The sequence below is a fragment of the Idiotropiscis lumnitzeri genome, unplaced genomic scaffold, assembly GCF_059441095.1.
Source record: "Idiotropiscis lumnitzeri isolate Australia: NSW breed Sydney's pygmy pipehorse unplaced genomic scaffold, RoL_Ilum_1.0 HiC_scaffold_108, whole genome shotgun sequence".
Classification (NCBI taxonomy): Eukaryota; Metazoa; Chordata; class Actinopteri; order Syngnathiformes; family Syngnathidae; genus Idiotropiscis; species Idiotropiscis lumnitzeri.
The window spans coordinates 287,241-313,191 of record NW_028283646.1 but is presented as its reverse complement, the minus strand read 5'-3'; positions in this window follow the sequence as shown (position 1 = coordinate 313,191).

The window sequence follows — 25,951 nt, the reverse complement described above, 5'->3', positions numbered from 1 at the left end:
TGCACAACTAACGTATAAAATATTGATAAATTTGCTCGGCCTGATGTGTGTGTAAAGTTTTACGAGTTGTCGTTCATATTTAGAACCTCATAATCAGCTTTGTTTTATTGCCGAACAGTGCAATGCCACTCCCACAACTTTTCACGAAAAATCACGAATTTCGTATTGTGACATCCTCATGGCCGAAACAGTCATCCGAGCATATATGAGGGCGACCTTGTTGAGTTGCACGGAGAAAAACATCCAAGAAAATAACTTGTATTAGCTTTTACCAGTTGGTGGCGCTACTACTACGATATAAAATAAGTTGGTAGATGTCTTCAGGGCTGAAGTATCCTCAAATGTGTACAACTTCGAGAAGATAGGATGATCTGAGTCATGTTGCCGGAGCTTTTGTTGCCACAGAGTACAATCGGACTTTTCAGCACCTTAATAGCCACGCCTTTTGCCAAAACGTCACAAAATTTGGCAGAGAGTAAGATCATTGTCTTGAGTCTTTTCTGACTAATTTTCAGTCGGATTCGTCAAAAGGGCACCGTGCAGTACGTGAAAATTAAAATAAAAACAAATTTTTGATTCCACTTGGCGGCACTGTGTGTATAACAAAATAATAACATTAAGATGTCTTCAGGTCGGGACGTTTTATTTACAGGTGAAGGTTTGGATTTTTAGGAGCATGTGCAGGGGAGTTATTAAGCATTCATTTATTTGTATTAGGTTCATTTTGTCTTCTTATTATTGATATTTGACTGATTCATTAAAAGCAGACAATTATGTTTTAGGTTAATTTTTTACCTGACATGTTTCGGCGAGTCTTTCGCCTTCTTCAGAGTGTCGCATGATGGTGTCTTGAGACCCGTCTTTATCAGCTGATGTTCCATGAGGGTGTGACTTACCTGTCAAAAAAATGAAAAATCAGAGCAGTAAAAGAACAAGCACAACATGAACATTACAAATCAGCAATCACTGACCACTGCAAAAGGGAAAACCACATCATGGACCGGGAGAAGGGCAGGGTCATCCGCACCGAAGAGAACAAACAACAGCGCTGGATCAGAGAGGCCATTGAGATCTGCAAGCGAGGCATAAAAACCATGAACAGAGACAAGGGAGCCTTCATCCTCTCTACCACCTGGAGCAGCATTTTGGCGGAGTGAACGGACAGCGGGGGGCGTGACTTGCCTTCATTCTTGTGACAGGTAAGTCACGCCCTCATGGAACATCAGCTGATAAAGACGGGCCACAAGACACCATCATGTGACACTCTGAAGAAGGCGAAAGACTTTCGTATTGTGACATCCTCAAGGCCTAAACACTCATCCGAGCAAATGTAAGGTAGATTTTGTTAACCTGCCCGGAGAAAAAAATCAACGAAAATGATTTGTATTTGTTTTAACCAGTTGGTGGCGCTACCACTGCGATCAAAAATAAGTTGGCAGCCGTCTTCAGGGCCTGAATATCCTCAAATGTGAAAAATTTCGAGAAGATGGATCATCTGAATCATTTTGCAGGAACTTTTGTTGCCACGGAGAATAATCAGACTCTGCGGCACCGTAATAGCCACGCCCTTCGAAGGAAAGTCACAAAAATAGGGATAGAGTAAGATCAATGTCTTGAGTCTTTTCTAGCCAATTTTCAATCAGATTCGTTAAAAGGGCACCGTGCAGTACGTCAAAATGTAAAAAATGATATTGATTGGCGCAAGGTGTATAACTGAATATAAACATATAGATGTCTTCAGGTACAGACTCTTTATGTACATGTGAAGTTTTGGATTTTTAGCAGCATGTGCAGGAGAGTTATTAAGCATTTTGTCCATTGCGGCGAAGGAAATCTTAAGTGAAAACTTTGATGCCCCGCCCCCGTCATATAGTATTTCGGAAACAAAAAATTTTAGCCCCAGTGTTTGTGCCAGGTCTTCAGATGCTACAGACAGAATTTTAAGGCAATCAGATGAAGCCTTTAGGATCAGGGTGCAAAAGAATGACCCCTGTAAACATGCAAAAAAGGGCAAAAGTCGGACTTTCAAAAATTCATAACTCACTTCCTGTTCATATTAGACGTTAAAATATCAAATTTTTCGCCATGCCCGATGAGACTGCCAAGTTTGGTGAGTTTTTGTGCATGTTTCAGGGGTCAAAAATGCGATCGAACAATCGGAAAAATAATAATAATAATAATTTCAACAAAAACAATAGGGACTTCGCAGCGGTCGCTGCTCAGGCCCTAATAATAATAATAATAATAATAATAAAAGTAATAATATTTTCTACAAAAACAATAGGGACCTCGCCGCGGTCGCTGCTCGGGCCCCAATAATAATTTCTACACAAAGTCCATTGTGGTGACCCGCCCCCTTTTAAGTAAATTCAAAATGGCCGACTTCCTGTAAAACCTAGCTCATTGCTCCAAGAGACTTTTTTGTAGGTCTTGGTCTTATACATACAGTGAACCCTCGCTACTTCGCGGTTCACCTTTCGCGGGTTCAGTGCTTCGCGGGTCTAAAAAATATTCGGGCGCATTGTAGTTTCGCCGAGCGGCACGACGGGGCGCTGGAGCGGTTAGACGGCCGGCGTGCGCCGAAGAAGAGCGTGGGCGAAGAGGAGAGTGGACGAAGAAGAGCACGTTCCCCCGGACACGATCGGTGGCGACGTTTCGCGCGGTTCGGACCGTACCAGAGCTCCGGCCAGCGTGCGTGGCAGTTAAGCCGTAGAGGAGCACCTTCCCCGGGCACGGGCAGTGCCAAGCGGCCCCTAAGTTTAACCGAATGGAAGCTCCGGAGGAGGAGGGCATGCTCGCGTCACAGTAAGCCGAAGAGGAGCACCTTCCCCGGGCACGGGCGGTTCCAAGCGGCCCCTAAGTTTAACCGAATGGAAGCTCCGGAGGAGGAGGGCATGCTCGCGTCACAGTAAGCCGAAGAGGAGCACCTTCCCCGGGCACGGGCGGTGCCAAGCGGCCCCTAAGTTTAACCGAATGGAAGCTCCGGGGGAGGAGGACGGGCGTGTGTCACAGTTAAGCCAAATTGGAGCACCTCTTCTGCCCGGGCACGAGCGGAGCGCGAGGCTGTCAGTTATGAATGTATAAATGAATAAATAAATAAAGAATGCCACCTTTCATTTCACAGGGCACACCGGACGGCGTACCAGCAGGTAAAAGTCGGAGTAATTAAATAAATACAAAAAGAATGGCTGGGGAATAAAAAAATAATACGTTTTAATAATAATTTGTTTTTTTTGTTATAACATGAATTTCACTCTCTCTCTCCCCGTATATATATATATATATATATATATATATATATATATATATTTATATATTTATTATATATATTGTATATTTTTTTTAAGCATTTTTGAAGGTGCGCCGCTACTTCGCGGATTTTCAGTTTTCGCGGGTGGTCTCGGTCCCCATTAACCGCGATAACCGAGGGTTCACTGTACTCCATAAAATTTACAAAAAGCGAGGTGAAACACTCAACCAGAGCTGCTTTTTTTTAACATTTCTCGAGGGCCATGGCGAGCCATTTCAAAAAAGCTGCACAACTAACGTATAAAATATTGATAAATTTGCTCGGCCTGATGTGTGTGTAAAGTTTTACGAGTTGTCGTTCATATTTAGAACCTCATAATCAGCTTTGTTTTATTGCTGAACAGTGCAATGCCACTCCCACAACTTTTCACGAAAAATCACGAATTTCGTATTGTGACATCCTCATGGCCGAAACAGTCATCCGAGCATATATGAGGGCGACCTTGTTGAGTTGCACGGAGAAAAACATCCAAGAAAATAACTTGTATTAGCTTTTACCAGTTGGTGGCGCTACTACTACGATGTAAAATAAGTTGGTAGATGTCTTCAGGGCTGAAGTATCCTCAAATGTGTACAACTTCGAGAAGATAGGATCATCTGAGTCATGTTGCCGGAGCTTTTGTTGCCACAGAGTACAATCGGACTTTTCAGCACCTTAATAGCCACGCCTTTTGCCAAAACGTCACAAAATTCGGCAGAGAGTAAGATCATTGTCTTAAGTCTTTTCTGACTAATTTTCAGTCGGATTCGTCAAAAGGGCACCATGCAGTACGTGAAAATTAAAATAAAAACAAATTTTTGATTCCACTTGGCGGCACTGTGTGTATAACAAAATAATAACATTAAGATGTCTTCAGGTCGGGACGTTTTATTTACAGGTGAAGGTTTGGATTTTTAGGAGCATGTGCAGGGGAGTTATTAAGCATTCATTTATTTGTATTAGGTTCATTTTGTCTTCTTATTATTGATATTTGACTGATTTATTAAAAGCAGACAATTATGTTTTAGGTTAATTTTTTACCTGACATGTTTCGGCGAGTCTTTCGCCTTCTTCAGAGTGTCGCATGATGGTGTCTTGAGCTGATGTTCCATGAGGGTGTGACTTACCTGTCAAAAAAATGAAAAAATCAGAGCAGTAAAAGAACAAGCACAACATGAACATTACAAATCAGCAATCACTGACCACTGCAAAAGGGAAAACCACATCATGGACCGGGAGAAGGGCAGGGTCATCCGCACAGAAGAGAACAAACAACAGCGCTGGATCAGAGAGGCCATTGAGATCTGCAAGCGAGGCATAAAAACCATGAACAGAGACAAGGGAGCCTTCATCCTCTCTACCACCTGGACCAGCATCTTGGCGGAGTGAACGGACAGCGGGGGGCGTGACTTGCCTTCATTCTTGTGACAGGTAAGTCACGCCCTCATGGAACATCAGCTGATAAAGACGGGTCACAAGACACCATCATGTGACACTCTGAAGAAGGCGAAAGACTTTCGTATTGTGACATGCTCAAGGCCTAAACACTCATCCGAGCAAATATAAGGTAGATTTTGTTAACCTGCCCGGAGAAAAACATCAACGAAAATAATTTGTATTTGTTTTAACCAGTTGGTGGCGCTACCACTGCGATCAAAAATAAGTTGGCAGCCGTCTTCAGGGCCTGAATATCCTCAAATGTGAAAGATTTCCAGAAGATGGATCATCTGAATCATTTTGCAGGAACTTTTGTTGCCACGGAGAATAATCAGACTCTGCGGCACCGTAATAGCCACGCCCTTTGAAGGAAAGTCATAAAAATAGGGATAGAGTAAGATCAATGTCTTGAGTCTTTTCTAGCCAATTTTCAGTCGGATTCGTTAAAAGGGCACCGTGCAGTACGTCAAAATGTAAACATTTATATTGATTGGCGCAAGGTGTATAACTGAATATAAACATATAGATGTCTTCAGGTACCGACTCTTTATGTACATGTGAAGTTTTGGATTTTTAGCAGCACGGGCAGGAGAGTTATTAAGCATTTTGTCCATTGCGGCGAAGGAAATCTTAAGTGAAAACTTTGAAGCCCCGCCCCCGTCATATAGTATTTCGGAAACAAAAAATTTTAGCCCCAGTGTTTGTCCCAGGTCTTAAGATGCTCCAGACAGAACTTTAAGGCAATCAGATGAAGCCTTTAGGATCAGGGTGCAAAAGAATGACCCCTGTAAACATGCAAAAAAGGGCAAAAGTCGGACTTTCAAAAATTCATAACTCACTTCCTGTTCATATTAGACGTTAAAAAATATCAAATTTTTCGCCATGCCCGATGAGACTGCCAAGTTTGGTGAGTTTTTGTGCATGTTTCGGGGGTCAAAAATGCGATCGAACAATCGGAAAAATAATAATAATAATAATTTCTACAAAAACAATAGGGACTTCGCAGCGGTCGCTGCTCAGGCCCTAATAATAATAATAATAATAATAATAATAATAATAAAAGTAATAATATTTTCTACAAAAACAATAGGGACCTCGCCGCGGTCGCTGCTCGGGCCCCAATAATAATTTCTACACAAAGTCCATTGTGGAGACCCGCCCCCTTTTAAGTAAATTCAAAATGGCCGACTTCCTGTAAAACCTAGCTCATTGCTCCAAGAGACTTTTTTGTAGGTCTTGGTCTTATACATACAGTGAACCCTCGCTACTTCGAGGTTCACCTTTCGCGGGTTCAGTGCTTCGCGGGTCTAAAAAATATTCGGGGGCATTGTAGTTTCGCCGAGCGGCACGACGGGGCGCTGGAGCGGTTAGACGGCCGGCGTGCGCCGAAGAAGAGCGTGGGCGAAGAGGAGAGTGGACGAAGAAGAGCACGTTCCCCCGGACACGATCGGTGGCGACGTTTCGCGCGGTTCGGACCGTACCAGAGCTCCGGCCAGCGTGCGTGGCAGTTAAGCCGTAGAGGAGCACCTTCCCCGGGCACGGGCGGTGCCAAGCGGCCCCTAAGTTTAACCGAATGGAAGCTCCGGAGGAGGAGGGCATGCTCGCGTCACAGTAAGCCGAAGAGGAGCACCTTCCCCGGGCACGGGCGGTTCCAAGCGGCCCCTAAGTTTAACCGAATGGAAGCTCCGGAGGAGGAGGGCATGCTCGCGTCACAGTAAGCCGAAGAGGAGCACCTTCCCCGGGCACGGGCGGTGCCAAGCGGCCCCTAAGTTTAACCGAATGGAAGCTCCGGGGGAGGAGGACGGGCGTGTGTCACAGTTAAGCCAAATTGGAGCACCTCTTCTGCCCGGGCACGAGCGGAGCGCGAGGCTGTCAGTTATGAATGAATAAATGAATAAATAAATAAAGAATGCCACCTTTCATTTCACAGGGCACACCGGACGGCGTACCAGCAGGTAAAAGTCGGAGTAATTAAATAAATACAAAAAGAATGGCTGGGGAATAAAAAAATAATACGTTTTAATAATAATTTGGTTTTTTTGTTATAACATGAATTTCACTCTCTCTCTCCCCGTATATATATATATATATATATATATATATATATATATATATATATATATATATATTATTATATATATTGTATATTTTTTTTAAGCATTTTTGAAGGTGCGCCGCTACTTCGCGGATTTTCAGTTTTCGCGGGTGGTCTCGGTCCCCATTAACCGCGATAACCGAGGGTTCACTGTACTCCATAAAATTTACAAAAAGCGAGGTGAAACACTCAACCAGAGCTGCTTTTTTTTAACATTTCTCGAGGGCCATGGCGAGCCATTTCAAAAAAGCTGCACAACTAACGTATAAAATATTGATAAATTTGCTCGGCCTGATGTGTGTGTAAAGTTTTACGAGTTGTCGTTCATATTTAGAACCTCATAATCAGCTTTGTTTTATTGCCGAACAGTGCAATGCCACTCCCACAACTTTTCACGAAAAATCACGAATTTCGTATTGTGACATCCTCATGGCCGAAACAGTCATCCGAGCATATATGAGGGCGACCTTGTTGAGTTGCACGGAGAAAAACATCCAAGAAAATAACTTGTATTAGCTTTTACCAGTTGGTGGCGCTACTACTACGATATAAAATAAGTTGGTAGATGTCTTCAGGGCTGAAGTATCCTCAAATGTGTACAACTTCGAGAAGATAGGATGATCTGAGTCATGTTGCCGGAGCTTTTGTTGCCACAGAGTACAATCGGACTTTTCAGCACCTTAATAGCCACGCCTTTTGCCAAAACGTCACAAAATTCGGCAGAGAGTAAGATCATTGTCTTGAGTCTTTTCTGACTAATTTTCAGTCGGATTCGTCAAAAGGGCACCGTGCAGTACGTGAAAATTAAAATAAAAACAAATTTTTGATTCCACTTGGCGGCACTGTGTGTATAACAAAATAATAACATTAAGATGTCTTCAGGTCGGGACGTTTTATTTACAGGTGAAGGTTTGGATTTTTAGGAGCATGTGCAGGGGAGTTATTAAGCATTCATTTATTTGTATTAGGTTCATTTTGTCTTCTTATTATTGATATTTGACTGATTCATTAAAAGCAGACAATTATGTTTTAGGTTAATTTTTTACCTGACATGTTTCGGCGAGTCTTTCGCCTTCTTCAGAGTGTCGCATGATGGTGTCTTGAGACCCGTTCTTTATCAGCTGATGTTCCATGAGGGTGTGACTTACCTGTCAAAAAAATGAAAAATCAGAGCAGTAAAAGAACAAGCACAACATGAACATTACAAATCAGCAATCACTGACCACTGCAAAAGGGAAAACCACATCATGGACCGGGAGAAGGGCAGGGTCATCCGCACCGAAGAGAACAAACAACAGCGCTGGATCAGAGAGGCCATTGAGATCTGCAAGCGAGGCATAAAAACCATGAACAGAGACAAGGGAGCCTTCATCCTCTCTACCACCTGGAGCAGCATTTTGGCGGAGTGAACGGACAGCGGGGGGCGTGACTTGCCTTCATTCTTGTGACAGGTAAGTCACGCCCTCATGGAACATCAGCTGATAAAGACGGGCCACAAGACACCATCATGTGACACTCTGAAGAAGGCGAAAGACTTTCGTATTGTGACATCCTCAAGGCCTAAACACTCATCCGAGCAAATGTAAGGTAGATTTTGTTAACCTGCCCGGAGAAAAAAATCAACGAAAATGATTTGTATTTGTTTTAACCAGTTGGTGGCGCTACCACTGCGATCAAAAATAAGTTGGCAGCCGTCTTCAGGGCCTGAATATCCTCAAATGTGAAAAATTTCGAGAAGATGGATCATCTGAATCATTTTGCAGGAACTTTTGTTGCCACGGAGAATAATCAGACTCTGCGGCACCGTAATAGCCACGCCCTTCGAAGGAAAGTCACAAAAATAGGGATAGAGTAAGATCAATGTCTTGAGTCTTTTCTAGCCAATTTTCAATCAGATTCGTTAAAAGGGCACCGTGCAGTACGTCAAAATGTAAAAAATGATATTGATTGGCGCAAGGTGTATAACTGAATATAAACATATAGATGTCTTCAGGTACAGACTCTTTATGTACATGTGAAGTTTTGGATTTTTAGCAGCATGTGCAGGAGAGTTATTAAGCATTTTGTCCATTGCGGCGAAGGAAATCTTAAGTGAAAACTTTGATGCCCCGCCCCCGTCATATAGTATTTCGGAAACAAAAAATTTTAGCCCCAGTGTTTGTGCCAGGTCTTCAGATGCTACAGACAGAATTTTAAGGCAATCAGATGAAGCCTTTAGGATCAGGGTGCAAAAGAATGACCCCTGTAAACATGCAAAAAAGGGCAAAAGTCGGACTTTCAAAAATTCATAACTCACTTCCTGTTCATATTAGACGTTAAAATATCAAATTTTTCGCCATGCCCGATGAGACTGCCAAGTTTGGTGAGTTTTTGTGCATGTTTCAGGGGTCAAAAATGCGATCGAACAATCGGAAAAATAATAATAATAATAATTTCAACAAAAACAATAGGGACTTCGCAGCGGTCGCTGCTCAGGCCCTAATAATAATAATAATAATAATAATAAAAGTAATAATATTTTCTACAAAAACAATAGGGACCTCGCCGCGGTCGCTGCTCGGGCCCCAATAATAATTTCTACACAAAGTCCATTGTGGTGACCCGCCCCCTTTTAAATAAATTCAAAATGGCCGACTTCCTGTAAAACCTAGCTCATTGCTCCAAGAGACTTTTTTGTAGGTCTTGGTCTTATACATACAGTGAACCCTCGCTACTTCGCGGTTCACCTTTCGCGGGTTCAGTGCTTCGCGGGTCTAAAAAATATTCGGGCGCATTGTAGTTTCGCCGAGCGGCACGACGGGGCGCTGGAGCGGTTAGACGGCCGGCGTGCGCCGAAGAAGAGCGTGGGCGAAGAGGAGAGTGGACGAAGAAGAGCACGTTCCCCCGGACACGATCGGTGGCGACGTTTCGCGCGGTTCGGACCGTACCAGAGCTCCGGCCAGCGTGCGTGGCAGTTAAGCCGTAGAGGAGCACCTTCCCCGGGCACGGGCAGTGCCAAGCGGCCCCTAAGTTTAACCGAATGGAAGCTCCGGAGGAGGAGGGCATGCTCGCGTCACAGTAAGCCGAAGAGGAGCACCTTCCCCGGGCACGGGCGGTTCCAAGCGGCCCCTAAGTTTAACCGAATGGAAGCTCCGGAGGAGGAGGGCATGCTCGCGTCACAGTAAGCCGAAGAGGAGCACCTTCCCCGGGCACGGGCGGTGCCAAGCGGCCCCTAAGTTTAACCGAATGGAAGCTCCGGGGGAGGAGGACGGGCGTGTGTCACAGTTAAGCCAAATTGGAGCACCTCTTCTGCCCGGGCACGAGCGGAGCGCGAGGCTGTCAGTTATGAATGTATAAATGAATAAATAAATAAAGAATGCCACCTTTCATTTCACAGGGCACACCGGACGGCGTACCAGCAGGTAAAAGTCGGAGTAATTAAATAAATACAAAAAGAATGGCTGGGGAATAAAAAAATAATACGTTTTAATAATAATTTGTTTTTTTTGTTATAACATGAATTTCACTCTCTCTCTCCCCGTATATATATATATATATATATATATATATATATATATATATATATATATATATTATATATTTATTATATATATTGTATATTTTTTTTAAGCATTTTTGAAGGTGCGCCGCTACTTCGCGGATTTTCAGTTTTCGCGGGTGGTCTCGGTCCCCATTAACCGCGATAACCGAGGGTTCACTGTACTCCATAAAATTTACAAAAAGCGAGGTGAAACACTCAACCAGAGCTGCTTTTTTTTAACATTTCTCGAGGGCCATGGCGAGCCATTTCAAAAAAGCTGCACAACTAACGTATAAAATATTGATAAATTTGCTCGGCCTGATGTGTGTGTAAAGTTTTACGAGTTGTCGTTCATATTTAGAACCTCATAATCAGCTTTGTTTTATTGCTGAACAGTGCAATGCCACTCCCACAACTTTTCACGAAAAATCACGAATTTCGTATTGTGACATCCTCATGGCCGAAACAGTCATCCGAGCATATATGAGGGCGACCTTGTTGAGTTGCACGGAGAAAAACATCCAAGAAAATAACTTGTATTAGCTTTTACCAGTTGGTGGCGCTACTACTACGATGTAAAATAAGTTGGTAGATGTCTTCAGGGCTGAAGTATCCTCAAATGTGTACAACTTCGAGAAGATAGGATCATCTGAGTCATGTTGCCGGAGCTTTTGTTGCCACAGAGTACAATCGGACTTTTCAGCACCTTAATAGCCACGCCTTTTGCCAAAACGTCACAAAATTCGGCAGAGAGTAAGATCATTGTCTTAAGTCTTTTCTGACTAATTTTCAGTCGGATTCGTCAAAAGGGCACCATGCAGTACGTGAAAATTAAAATAAAAACAAATTTTTGATTCCACTTGGCGGCACTGTGTGTATAACAAAATAATAACATTAAGATGTCTTCAGGTCGGGACGTTTTATTTACAGGTGAAGGTTTGGATTTTTAGGAGCATGTGCAGGGGAGTTATTAAGCATTCATTTATTTGTATTAGGTTCATTTTGTCTTCTTATTATTGATATTTGACTGATTCATTAAAAGCAGACAATTATGTTTTAGGTTAATTTTTTACCTGACATGTTTCGGCGAGTCTTTCGCCTTCTTCAGAGTGTCGCATGATGGTGTCTTGAGCTGATGTTCCATGAGGGTGTGACTTACCTGTCAAAAAAATGAAAAAATCAGAGCAGTAAAAGAACAAGCACAACATGAACATTACAAATCAGCAATCACTGACCACTGCAAAAGGGAAAACCACATCATGGACCGGGAGAAGGGCAGGGTCATCCGCACAGAAGAGAACAAACAACAGCGCTGGATCAGAGAGGCCATTGAGATCTGCAAGCGAGGCATAAAAACCATGAACAGAGACAAGGGAGCCTTCATCCTCTCTACCACCTGGACCAGCATCTTGGCGGAGTGAACGGACAGCGGGGGGCGTGACTTGCCTTCATTCTTGTGACAGGTAAGTCACGCCCTCATGGAACATCAGCTGATAAAGACGGGTCACAAGACACCATCATGTGACACTCTGAAGAAGGCGAAAGACTTTCGTATTGTGACATGCTCAAGGCCTAAACACTCATCCGAGCAAATATAAGGTAGATTTTGTTAACCTGCCCGGAGAAAAACATCAACGAAAATAATTTGTATTTGTTTTAACCAGTTGGTGGCGCTACCACTGCGATTAAAAATAAGTTGGCAGCCGTCTTCAGGGCCTGAATATCCTCAAATGTGAAAGATTTCCAGAAGATGGATCATCTGAATCATTTTGCAGGAACTTTTGTTGCCACGGAGAATAATCAGACTCTGCGGCACCGTAATAGCCACGCCCTTTGAAGGAAAGTCATAAAAATAGGGATAGAGTAAGATCAATGTCTTGAGTCTTTTCTAGCCAATTTTCAGTCGGATTCGTTAAAAGGGCACCGTGCAGTACGTCAAAATGTAAACATTTATATTGATTGGCGCAAGGTGTATAACTGAATATAAACATATAGATGTCTTCAGGTACCGACTCTTTATGTACATGTGAAGTTTTGGATTTTTAGCAGCACGGGCAGGAGAGTTATTAAGCATTTTGTCCATTGCGGCGAAGGAAATCTTAAGTGAAAACTTTGAAGCCCCGCCCCCGTCATATAGTATTTCGGAAACAAAAAATTTTAGCCCCAGTGTTTGTCCCAGGTCTTAAGATGCTCCAGACAGAACTTTAAGGCAATCAGATGAAGCCTTTAGGATCAGGGTGCAAAAGAATGACCCCTGTAAACATGCAAAAAAGGGCAAAAGTCGGACTTTCAAAAATTCATAACTCACTTCCTGTTCATATTAGACGTTAAAAAATATCAAATTTTTCGCCATGCCCGATGAGACTGCCAAGTTTGGTGAGTTTTTGTGCATGTTTCGGGGGTCAAAAATGCGATCGAACAATCGGAAAAATAATAATAATAATAATTTCTACAAAAACAATAGGGACTTCGCAGCGGTCGCTGCTCAGGCCCTAATAATAATAATAATAATAATAATAATAATAATAAAAGTAATAATATTTTCTACAAAAACAATAGGGACCTCGCCGCGGTCGCTGCTCGGGCCCCAATAATAATTTCTACACAAAGTCCATTGTGGAGACCCGCCCCCTTTTAAGTAAATTCAAAATGGCCGACTTCCTGTAAAACCTAGCTCATTGCTCCAAGAGACTTTTTTGTAGGTCTTGGTCTTATACATACAGTGAACCCTCGCTACTTCGAGGTTCACCTTTCGCGGGTTCAGTGCTTCGCGGGTCTAAAAAATATTCGGGGGCATTGTAGTTTCGCCGAGCGGCACGACGGGGCGCTGGAGCGGTTAGACGGCCGGCGTGCGCCGAAGAAGAGCGTGGGCGAAGAGGAGAGTGGACGAAGAAGAGCACGTTCCCCCGGACACGATCGGTGGCGACGTTTCGCGCGGTTCGGACCGTACCAGAGCTCCGGCCGGCGTGCGTGGCAGTTAAGCCGTAGAGGAGCACCTTCCCCGGGCACGGGCGGTTCCAAGCGGCCCCTGAGTTTAACCGAATGGAAGCTCCGGAGGAGGAGGGCATGCTCGCGTCACAGTAAGCCGAAGAGGAGCACCTTCCCCGGGCACGGGCGGTTCCAAGCGGCCCCTAAGTTTAACCGAATGGAAGCTCCGGAGGAGGAGGGCATGCTCGCGTCACAGTAAGCCGAAGAGGAGCACCTTCCCCGGGCACGGGCGGTGCCAAGCGGCCCCTAAGTTTAACCGAATGGAAGCTCCGGGGGAGGAGGGCGGGCGTGTGTCACAGTTAAGCCGAATTGGAGCACCTCTTCTGCCGGGCACAAGCGGAGCGCGAGGCTGTCAGTTATGAATGAATAAATGAATAAATAAATAAAGAATGCCACCTTTCATTTCACAGGGCACACCGGACGGCGTACCAGCAGGTAAAAGTCGGAGTAATTAAATAAATACAAAAAGAATGGTTGGGGAATAAAAAAATAATAAGTTTTAATAATAATTTGTTTTTTTTGTTATAACATGAATTTCACTCTCTCTCTCTCTCTCTCCCCCCGTATATATATATATATATATATATATATATATATATATATATATATATATATTATATATTTATTATATATTTTTTTTAAGCATTTTTGAAGGTGCGCCGCTACTTCGCGGATTTTCAGTTTTCGCGGGTGGTCTCGGTCCCCATTAACCGCGATAACCGAGGGTTCACTGTACTCCATAAAATTTACAAAAAGCGAGGTGAAACACTCAACCAGGGCTGCTTTTTTGAACATTTCTCGAGGGCCATGGCGAGCCATTTCAAAAAAGCTGCACAACTAACGTATAAAATATTGATAAATTTGCTCGGCCTGATGTGTGTGTAAAGTTTCACGAGTTGTCGTTCATATTTAGAACCTCATAATCAGCTTTGTTTTATTGCCGAACAGTGCAATGCCACTCCCACAACTTTTCATGAAAAAGGACGAATTTCGTATTGTGACATCCTCATGGCCGAAACAGTCATCCGAGCATATATGAGGGCGACCTTGTTGAGTTGCACGGAGAAAAACATCCAAGAAAATAACTTGTATTAGCTTTTACCAGTTGGGGGCGCTACTACTACGATGAAAAATAAGTTGGTAGATGTCTTCAGGGCTGAAGTATCCTCAAATGTGTGCAACTTCGAGAAGATAGGATCATCTGAGTCATGTTGCTGGAGCTTTTGTTGCCACAGAGTACAATCGGACTTTTCAGCACCGTAATAGCCACGCCTTTTGCCAAAACGTCACAAAATTCGGCAGAGAGTAAGATCATTGTCTTGAGTCTTTTCTGACTAATTTTCAGTCGGATTCGTCGAAAGGGCACCGTGCAGTACGTGACAATTAAAATAAAAACAAATTTTTTATTCCACTTGGCGGCACTGTGTGTATAACAAAATAATAACATTAAGATGTCTTCAGGTCGGGACGTTTTATTTACAGGTGAAGGTTTGGATTTTTAGGAGCATGTGCAGGGGAGTTATTAAGCATTCATTTATTTGTATTAGGTTCATTTTGTCTTCTTATTATTGATATTTGACTGATTCATTAAAAGCAGACAATTATGTTTTAGGTTAATTTTTTACCTGACATGTTTCGGCGAGTCTTTCGCCTACTTCAGAGTGTCGCATGATGGTGTCTTGAGCTGATGTTCCATGAGGGTGTGACTTACCTGTCAAAAAAATGAAAAAAATCAGAGCAGTAAAAGAACAAGCACAACATGAACATTACAAATCAGCAATCACTGACCACTGCAAAAGGGAAAACCACATCATGGACCGGGAGAAGGGCAGGGTCATCCGCACAGAAGAGAACAAACAACAGCGCTGGATCAGAGAGGCCATTGAGATCTGCAAGCGAGGCATAAAAACCATGAACAGAGACAAGGGAGCCTTCATCCTCTCTACCACCTGGACCAGCATCTTGGCGGAGTGAACGGACAGCGGGGGCGTGACTTGCCTTCATTCTTGTGACAGGTAAGTCACGCCCTCATGGAACATCAGCTGATAAAGGCGGGTCACAAGACACCATCATGTGACACTCTGAAGAAGGCGAAAGACTTTCGTATTGTGACATGCTCAAGGCCTAAACACTCATCCGAGCAAATATAAGGTAGATTTTGTTAACATGCCCGGAGAAAAACATCAACGAAAATAATTTATATTTGTTTTAACCAGTTGGTGGCGCTACCACTGCGATCAAAAATAAGTTGGCAGCCGTCTTCAGGGCCTGAATATCCTCAAATGTGAAAAATTTCGAGAAGATGGATCATCTGAATCATTTTGCAGGAACTTTTGTTGCCACGGAGAATAATCAGACTCTGCGGCACCGTAATAGCCACGCCCTTCGAAGGAAAGTCACAAAAATAGGGATAGAGTAAGATCAATGTCTTGAGTCTTTTCTAGCCAATTTTCAATCAGATTCGTTAAAAGGGCACCGTGCAGTACGTCAAAATGTAAAAAATGATATTGATTGGCGCAAGGTGTATAACTGAATATAAACATATAGATGTCTTCAGGTACAGACTCTTTATGTACATGTGAAGTTTTGGATTTTTAGCAGCATGTGCAGGAGAGTTATTAAGCATTTTGTCCATTGCGGCGAAGGAAATCTTAAGTGAAAACTTTGATGCCCCGCCCCCGTCATATAGTATTTCGGAAACAAAAAATTTTAGCCCCAGTGTTTGTCCCAGGTCTTCAGATGCTACAGACAGAATTTTAAGGCAATCAGATGAAGCCTTTAGGATCAGGGTGCAAAAGAATGACCCCTGTAAACATGCAAAAAAGGGCAAAAGTCGGACTTTCAAAAATTCATAACTCACTTCCTGTTCATATTAGACGTTAAAATATCAAATTTTTCGCCATGCCCGATGAGACTGCCAGGTTTGGTGAGTTTTTGTGCATGTTTCGGGGGTCAAAAATGCGATCGAACAATCGGAAAAATAATAATAATAATTTCTACAAAAACAATAGGGACTTCGCAGCGGTCGCTGCTCAGGCCCTAATAATAATAATAATAATAATAATAAAAGTAATAATATTTTCTACAAAAACAATAGGGACCTCGCCGCGGTCGCTGCTCGGGCCCCAATAATAATTTCTACACAAAGTCCATTGTGGTGACCCGCCCCCTTTTAAGTAAATTCAAAATGGCCGACTTCCTGTAAAACCTAGCTCATTGCTCCAAGAGACTTTTTTGTAGGTCTTGGTCTTATACATACAGTGAACCCTCGCTACTTCGCGGTTCACCTTTCGCAGGTTCAGTGCTTCGCGGGTCTAAAAAATATTCGGGGGCATTGTAGTTTCGCCGAGCGGCACGACGGGGCGCTGGAGCGGTTAGACGGCCGGCGTGCGCCGAAGAAGAGCGTGGGCGAAGAGGAGAGTGGACGAAGAAGAGCACGTTCCCCCGGACACGATCGGTGGCGACGTTTCGCGCGGTTCGGACCGTACCAGAGCTCCGGCCAGCGTGCGTGGCAGTTAAGCCGTAGAGGAGCACCTTCCCCGGGCACGGGCGGTGCCAAGCGGCCCCTAAGTTTAACCGAATGGAAGCTCCGGAGGAGGAGGGCATGCTCGCGTCACAGTAAGCCGAAGAGGAGCACCTTCCCCGGGCACGGGCGGTTCCAAGCGGCCCCTAAGTTTAACCGAATGGAAGCTCCGGAGGAGGAGGGCATGCTCGCGTCACAGTAAGCCGAAGAGGAGCACCTTCCCCGGGCACGGGCGGTGCCAAGCGGCCCCTAAGTTTAACCGAATGGAAGCTCCGGGGGAGGAGGACGGGCGTGTGTCACAGTTAAGCCAAATTGGAGCACCTCTTCTGCCCGGGCACGAGCTGAGCGCGAGGCTGTCAGTTATGAATGAATAAATGAATAAATAAATAAAGAATGCCACCTTTCATTTCACAGGGCACACCGGACGGCGTACCAGCAGGTAAAAGTCGGAGTAATTAAATAAATACAAAAAGAATGGCTGGGGAATAAAAAAATAATACGTTTTAATAATAATTTGGTTTTTTTGTTATAACATGAATTTCACTCTCTCTCTCCCCGTATATATATATATATATATATATATATATACATATATATATATATATATATATATATATATTTATTATATATATTGTATATTTTTTTTAAGCATTTTTGAAGGTGCGCCGCTACTTCGCGGATTTTCAGTTTTCGCGGGTGGTCTCGGTCCCCATTAACCGCGATAACCGAGGGTTCACTGTACTCCATAAAATTTACAAAAAGCGAGGTGAAACACTCAACCAGAGCTGCTTTTTTTTAACATTTCTCGAGGGCCATGGCGAGCCATTTCAAAAAAGCTGCACAACTAACGTATAAAATATTGATAAATTTGCTCGGCCTGATGTGTGTGTAAAGTTTTACGAGTTGTCGTTCATATTTAGAACCTCATAATCAGCTTTGTTTTATTGCCGAACAGTGCAATGCCACTCCCACAACTTTTCACGAAAAATCACGAATTTCGTATTGTGACATCCTCATGGCCGAAACAGTCATCCGAGCATATATGAGGGCGACCTTGTTGAGTTGCACGGAGAAAAACATCCAAGAAAATAACTTGTATTAGCTTTTACCAGTTGGTGGCGCTACTACTACGATATAAAATAAGTTGGTAGATGTCTTCAGGGCTGAAGTATCCTCAAATGTGTACAACTTCGAGAAGATAGGATGATCTGAGTCATGTTGCCGGAGCTTTTGTTGCCACAGAGTACAATCGGACTTTTCAGCACCTTAATAGCCACGCCTTTTGCCAAAACGTCACAAAATTCGGCAGAGAGTAAGATCATTGTCTTGAGTCTTTTCTGACTAATTTTCAGTCGGATTCGTCAAAAGGGCACCGTGCAGTACGTGAAAATTAAAATAAAAACAAATTTTTGATTCCACTTGGCGGCACTGTGTGTATAACAAAATAATAACATTAAGATGTCTTCAGGTCGGGACGTTTTATTTACAGGTGAAGGTTTGGATTTTTAGGAGCATGTGCAGGGGAGTTATTAAGCATTCATTTATTTGTATTAGGTTCATTTTGTCTTCTTATTATTGATATTTGACTGATTCATTAAAAGCAGACAATTATGTTTTAGGTTAATTTTTTACCTGACATGTTTCGGCGAGTCTTTCGCCTTCTTCAGAGTGTCGCATGATGGTGTCTTGAGACCCGTCTTTATCAGCTGATGTTCCATGAGGGTGTGACTTACCTGTCAAAAAAATGAAAAATCAGAGCAGTAAAAGAACAAGCACAACATGAACATTACAAATCAGCAATCACTGACCACTGCAAAAGGGAAAACCACATCATGGACCGGGAGAAGGGCAGGGTCATCCGCACCGAAGAGAACAAACAACAGCGCTGGATCAGAGAGGCCATTGAGATCTGCAAGCGAGGCATAAAAACCATGAACAGAGACAAGGGAGCCTTCATCCTCTCTACCACCTGGAGCAGCATTTTGGCGGAGTGAACGGACAGCGGGGGGCGTGACTTGCCTTCATTCTTGTGACAGGTAAGTCACGCCCTCATGGAACATCAGCTGATAAAGACGGGCCACAAGACACCATCATGTGACACTCTGAAGAAGGCGAAAGACTTTCGTATTGTGACATCCTCAAGGCCTAAACACTCATCCGAGCAAATGTAAGGTAGATTTTGTTAACCTGCCCGGAGAAAAACATCAACGAAAATAATTTGTATTTGTTTTAACCAGTTGGTGGCGCTACCACTGCGATCAAAAATAAGTTGGCAGCCGTCTTCAGGGCCTGAATATCCTCAAATGTGAAAAATTTCGAGAAGATGGATCATCTGAATCATTTTGCAGGAACTTTTGTTGCCACGGAGAATAATCAGACTCTGCGGCACCGTAATAGCCACGCCCTTCGAAGGAAAGTCACAAAAATAGGGATAGAGTAAGATCAATGTCTTGAGTCTTTTCTAGCCAATTTTCAATCAGATTCGTTAAAAGGGCACCGTGCAGTACGTCAAAATGTAAAAAATGATATTGATTGGCGCAAGGTGTATAACTGAATATAAACATATAGATGTCTTCAGGTACAGACTCTTTATGTACATGTGAAGTTTTGGATTTTTAGCAGCATGTGCAGGAGAGTTATTAAGCATTTTGTCCATTGCGGCGAAGGAAATCTTAACTGAAAACTTTGATGCCCCGCCCCCGTCATATAGTATTTCGGAAACAAAAAATTTTAGCCCCAGTGTTTGTGCCAGGTCTTCAGATGCTACAGACAGAATTTTAAGGCAATCAGATGAAGCCTTTAGGATCAGGGTGCAAAAGAATGACCCCTGTAAACATGCAAAAAAGGGCAAAAGTCGGACTTTCAAAAATTCATAACTCACTTCCTGTTCATATTAGACGTTAAAATATCAAATTTTTCGCCATGCCCGATGAGACTGCCAAGTTTGGTGAGTTTTTGTGCATGTTTCGGGGGTCAAAAATGCGATCGAACAATCGGAAAAATAATAATAATAATAATTTCTACAAAAACAATAGGGACTTCGCAGCGGTCGCTGCTCAGGCCCTAATAATAATAATAATAATAATAATAAAAGTAATAATATTTTCTACAAAAACAATAGGGACCTCGCCGCGGTCGCTGCTCGGGCCCCAATAATAATTTCTACACAAAGTCCATTGTGGTGACCCGCCCCCTTTTAAGTAAATTCAAAATGGCCGACTTCCTGTAAAACCTAGCTCATTGCTCCAAGAGACTTTTTTGTAGGTCTTGGTCTTATACATACAGTGAACCCTCGCTACTTCGCGGTTCACCTTTCGCGGGTTCAGTGCTTCGCGGGTCTAAAAAATATTCGGGGGCATTGTAGTTTCGCCGAGCGGCACGACGGGGCGCTGGAGCGGTTAGACGGCCGGCATGCGCCGAAGAAGAGCGTGGGCGAAGAGGAGAGTGGACGAAGAAGAGCACGTTCCCCCGGACACGATCGGTGGCGACGTTTCGCGCGGTTCGGACCGTACCAGAGCTCCGGCCAGCGTGCGTGGCAGTTAAGTCGTAGAGGAGCACCTTCCCCGGGCACGGGCGGTGCCAAGCGGCCCCTAAGTTTAACCGAATGGAAGCTCCGGGGGAGGAGGACGGGCGTGTGTCACAGTTAAGCCAAATTGGAGCACCTCTTCTGCCCGGGCACGAGCGGAGCGCGAGGCTGTCAGTTATGAATGAATAAATGAATAAATAAATAAAGAATGCCACCTTTCATTTCACAGGGCACACCGGACGGCGTACCAGCAGGTAAAAGTCGGAGTAATTAAATAAATACAAAAAGAATGGCTGGGGAATAAAAAAATAATACGTTTTAATAATAATTTGGTTTTTTTGTTATAACATGAATTTCACTCTCTCTCTCCCCGTATATATATATATATATATATATATATATATATATATTTATTATATATATTGTATATTTTTTTTAAGCATTTTTGAAGGTGCGCCGCTACTTCGCGGATTTTCAGTTTTCGCGGATGGTCTCGGTCCCCATTAACCGCGATAACAGAGAGTTCACTGTACTCCATAAAATTTACAAAAAGCGAGGTGAAACATTCAACCAGAGCTGCTTTTTTTTAACATTTCTCGAGGGCCATGGCGAGCCATTTCAAAAAAGCTGCACAACTAACGTATAAAATATTGATAAATTTGCTCGGCCTGATGTGTGTGTAAAGTTTTACGAGTTGTCGTTCATATTTAGAACCTCATAATCAGCTTTGTTTTATTGCCGAACAGTGCAATGCCACTCCCACAACTTTTCACGAAAAATCACGAATTTCGTATTGTGACATCCTCATGGCCGAAACAGTCATCCGAGCATATATGAGGGCGACCTTGTTGAGTTGCACGGAGAAAAACATCCAAGAAAATAACTTGTATTAGCTTTTACCAGTTGGTGGCGCTACTACTACGATGTAAAATAAGTTGGTAGATGTCTTCAGGGCTGAGGTATCCTCAAATGTGTACAACTTCGAGAAGATAGGATCATCTGAGTCATGTTGCCGGAGCTTTTGTTGCCACAGAGTACAATCGGACTTTTCAGCACCTTAATAGCCACGCCTTTTGCCAAAACGTCACAAAATTCGGCAGAGAGTAAGATCATTGTCTTGAGTCTTTTCTGACTAATTTTCAGTCGGATTTGTCAAAAGGGCACCGTGCAGTACGTGAAAATTAAAATAAAAACAAATTTTTGATTCCACTTGGCGGCACTGTGTGTATAACAAAATAATAACATTAAGATGTCTTCAGGTCGGGACGTTTTATTTACAGGTGAAGGTTTGGATTTTTAGGAGCATGTGCAGGGGAGTTATTAAGCATTCGTTTATTTGTATTAGGTTCATTTTGTCTTCTTATTATTGATATTTGACTGATTCATTAAAAGCAGACAATTATGTTTTAGGTAAATTTTTTACCTGACATGTTTCGGCGAGTCTTTCGCCTTCTTCAGAGTGTCGCATGATGGTGTCTTGAGACCCGTCTTTATCAGCTGATGTTCCATGAGGGTGTGACTTACCTGTCAAAAAAATGAAAAATCAGAGCAGTCAAAGAACAAGCACAACATGAACATTACAAATCAGCAATCACTGACCACTGCAAAAGGGAAAACCACATCATGGACCGGGAGAAGGGCAGGGTCATCCGCACCGAAGAGAACAAACAACAGCGCTGGATCAGAGAGGCCATTGAGATCTGCAAGCGAGGCATAAAAACCATGAACAGAGACAAGGGAGCCTTCATCCTCTCTACCACCTGGAGCAGCATTTTGGCGGAGTGAACGGACAGCGGGGGGCGTGACTTGCCTTCATTCTTGTGACAGGTAAGTCACGCCCTCATGGAACATCAGCTGATAAAGACGGGCCACAAGACACCATCATGTGACACTCTGAAGAAGGCGAAAGACTTTCGTATTGTGACATCCTCAAGGCCTAAACACTCATCCGAGCAAATGTAAGGTAGATTTTGTTAACCTGCCCGGAGAAAAAAATCAACGAAAATAATTTGTATTTGTTTTAACCAGTTGGTGGCGCTACCACTGCGATCAAAAATAAGTTGGCAGCCGTCTTCAGGGCCTGAATATCCTCAAATGTGAAAAATTTCGAGAAGATGGATCATCTGAATCATTTTGCAGGAACTTTTGTTGCCACGGAGAATAATCAGACTCTGCGGCACCGTAATAGCCACGCCCTTCGAAGGAAAGTCACAAAAATAGGGATAGAGTAAGATCAATGTCTTGAGTCTTTTCTAGCCAATTTTCAATCAGATTCGTTAAAAGGGCACCGTGCAGTACGTCAAAATGTAAAAAATGATATTGATTGGCGCAAGGTGTATAACTGAATATAAACATATAGATGTCTTCAGGTACAGACTCTTTATGTACATGTGAAGTTTTGGATTTTTAGCAGCATGTGCAGGAGAGTTATTAAGCATTTTGTCCATTGCGGCGAAGGAAATCTTAAGTGAAAACTTTGAAGCCCCGCCCCCGTCATATAGTATTTCGGAAACAAAAAATTTTAGCCCCAGTGTTTGTCCCAGGTCTTCAGATGCTACAGACAGAATTTTAAGGCAATCAGATGAAGCCTTTAGGATCAGGGTGCAAAAGAATGACCCCTGTAAACATGCAAAAAAGGGCAAAAGTCGGACTTTCAAAAATTCATAACTCACTTCCTGTTCATATTAGACGTTAAAATATCAAATTTTTCGCCATACCCGATGAGACTGCCAAGTTTGGTGAGTTTTTGTGCATGTTTCGGGGGTCAAAAATGCGATCGAACAATCGGAAAAATAATAATAATAATAATTTCTACAAAAACAATAGGGACTTCGCAGCGGTCGCTGCTCAGGCCCTAATAATAATAATAATAATAATAATAAAAGTAATAATATTTTCTACAAAAACAATAGGGACCTCGCCGCGGTCGCTGCTCGGGCCCCAATAATAATTTCTACACAAAGTCCATTGTGGTGACCCGCCCCCTTTTAAGTAAATTCAAAATGGCCGACTTCCTGTAAAACCTAGCTCATTGCTCCAAGAGACTTTTTTGTAGGTCTTGGTCTTATACATACAGTGAACCCTCGCTACTTCGCGGTTCACCTTTCGCGGGTTCAGTGCTTCGCGGGTATAAAAAATATTCGGGGGCATTGTAGTTTCGCCGAGCGGCACGACGGGGCGCTGGAGCGGTTAGACGGCCGGCGTGCGCCGAAGAAGAGCGTGGGCGAAGAGGAGAGTGGACGAAGAAGAGCACGTTCCCCCGGACACGATCGGTGGCGACGTTTCGCGCGGTTCGGACCGTACCAGAGCTCCGGCCAGCGTGCGTGGCAGTTAAGCCGTAGAGGAGCACCTTCCCCGGGCACGGGCGGTGCCAAGCGGCCCCTAAGTTTAACCGAATGGAAGCTCCGGAGGAGGAGGGCATGCTCGCGTCACAGTAAGCCGAAGAGGAGCACCTTCCCCGGGCACGGGCGGTTCCAAGCGGCCCCTAAGTTTAACCGAATGGAAGCTCCGGAGGAGGAGGGCATGCTCGCGTCACAGTAAGCCGAAGAGGAGCACCTTCCCCGGGCACGGGCGGTGCCAAGCGGCCCCTAAGTTTAACCGAATGGAAGCTCCGGGGGAGGAGGACGGGCGTGTGTCACAGTTAAGCCAAATTGGAGCACCTCTTCTGCCCGGGCACGAGCGGAGCGCGAGGCTGTCAGTTATGAATGAATAAATGAATAAATAAATAAAGAATGCCACCTTTCATTTCACAGGGCACACCGGACGGCGTACCAGCAGGTAAAAGTCGGAGTAATTAAATAAATACAAAAAGAATGGCTGGGGAATAAAAAAATAATACGTTTTAATAATAATTTGGTTTTTTTGTTATAACATGAATTTCACTCTCTCTCTCCCCGTATATATATATATATATATATATATATATATATATATATATATATATATATATATATTTATTATATATATTGTATATTTTTTTTAAGCATTTTTGAAGGTGCGCCGCTACTTCGCGGATTTTCAGTTTTCGCGGGTGGTCTCGGTCCCCATTAACCGCGATAACCGAGGGTTCACTGTACTCCATAAAATTTACAAAAAGCGAGGTGAAACACTCAACCAGAGCTGCTTTTTTTTAACATTTCTCGAGGGCCATGGCGAGCCATTTCAAAAAAGCTGCACAACTAACGTATAAAATATTGATAAATTTGCTCGGCCTGATGTGTGTGTAAAGTTTTACGAGTTGTCGTTCATATTTAGAACCTCATAATCAGCTTTGTTTTATTGCCGAACAGTGCAATGCCACTCCCACAACTTTTCACGAAAAATCACGAATTTCGTATTGTGACATCCTCATGGCCGAAACAGTCATCCGAGCATATATGAGGGCGACCTTGTTGAGTTGCACGGAGAAAAACATCCAAGAAAATAACTTGTATTAGCTTTTACCAGTTGGTGGCGCTACTACTACGATATAAAATAAGTTGGTAGATGTCTTCAGGGCTGAAGTATCCTCAAATGTGTACAACTTCGAGAAGATAGGATGATCTGAGTCATGTTGCCGGAGCTTTTGTTGCCACAGAGTACAATCGGACTTTTCAGCACCTTAATAGCCACGCCTTTTGCCAAAACGTCACAAAATTCGGCAGAGAGTAAGATCATTGTCTTGAGTCTTTTCTGACTAATTTTCAGTCGGATTCGTCAAAAGGGCACCGTGCAGTACGTGAAAATTAAAATAAAAACAAATTTTTGATTCCACTTGGCGGCACTGTGTGTATAACAAAATAATAACATTAAGATGTCTTCAGGTCGGGACGTTTTATTTACAGGTGAAGGTTTGGATTTTTAGGAGCATGTGCAGGGGAGTTATTAAGCATTCATTTATTTGTATTAGGTTCATTTTGTCTTCTTATTATTGATATTTGACTGATTCATTAAAAGCAGACAATTATGTTTTAGGTTAATTTTTTACCTGACATGTTTCGGCGAGTCTTTCGCCTTCTTCAGAGTGTCGCATGATGGTGTCTTGAGACCCGTCTTTATCAGCTGATGTTCCATGAGGGTGTGACTTACCTGTCAAAAAAATGAAAAATCAGAGCAGTAAAAGAACAAGCACAACATGAACATTACAAATCAGCAATCACTGACCACTGCAAAAGGGAAAACCACATCATGGACCGGGAGAAGGGCAGGGTCATCCGCACCGAAGAGAACAAACAACAGCGCTGGATCAGAGAGGCCATTGAGATCTGCAAGCGAGGCATAAAAACCATGAACAGAGACAAGGGAGCCTTCATCCTCTCTACCACCTGGAGCAGCATTTTGGCGGAGTGAACGGACAGCGGGGGGCGTGACTTGCCTTCATTCTTGTGACAGGTAAGGCACGCCCTCATGGAACATCAGCTGATAAAGACAGGTCACAAGACACCATCACAGGGTTCGAAGTTAACTTTAAAAACTGCTTGCCCATAGGGCAAGTGCCACTAAAATTTGCCTTGCCCGAGTGGCCAAATTACTTGCCCAACTTGGGCAAGTGACAATTTTTTTTCTCTTGCCCTGAGTGACTTTTTGTATGACAA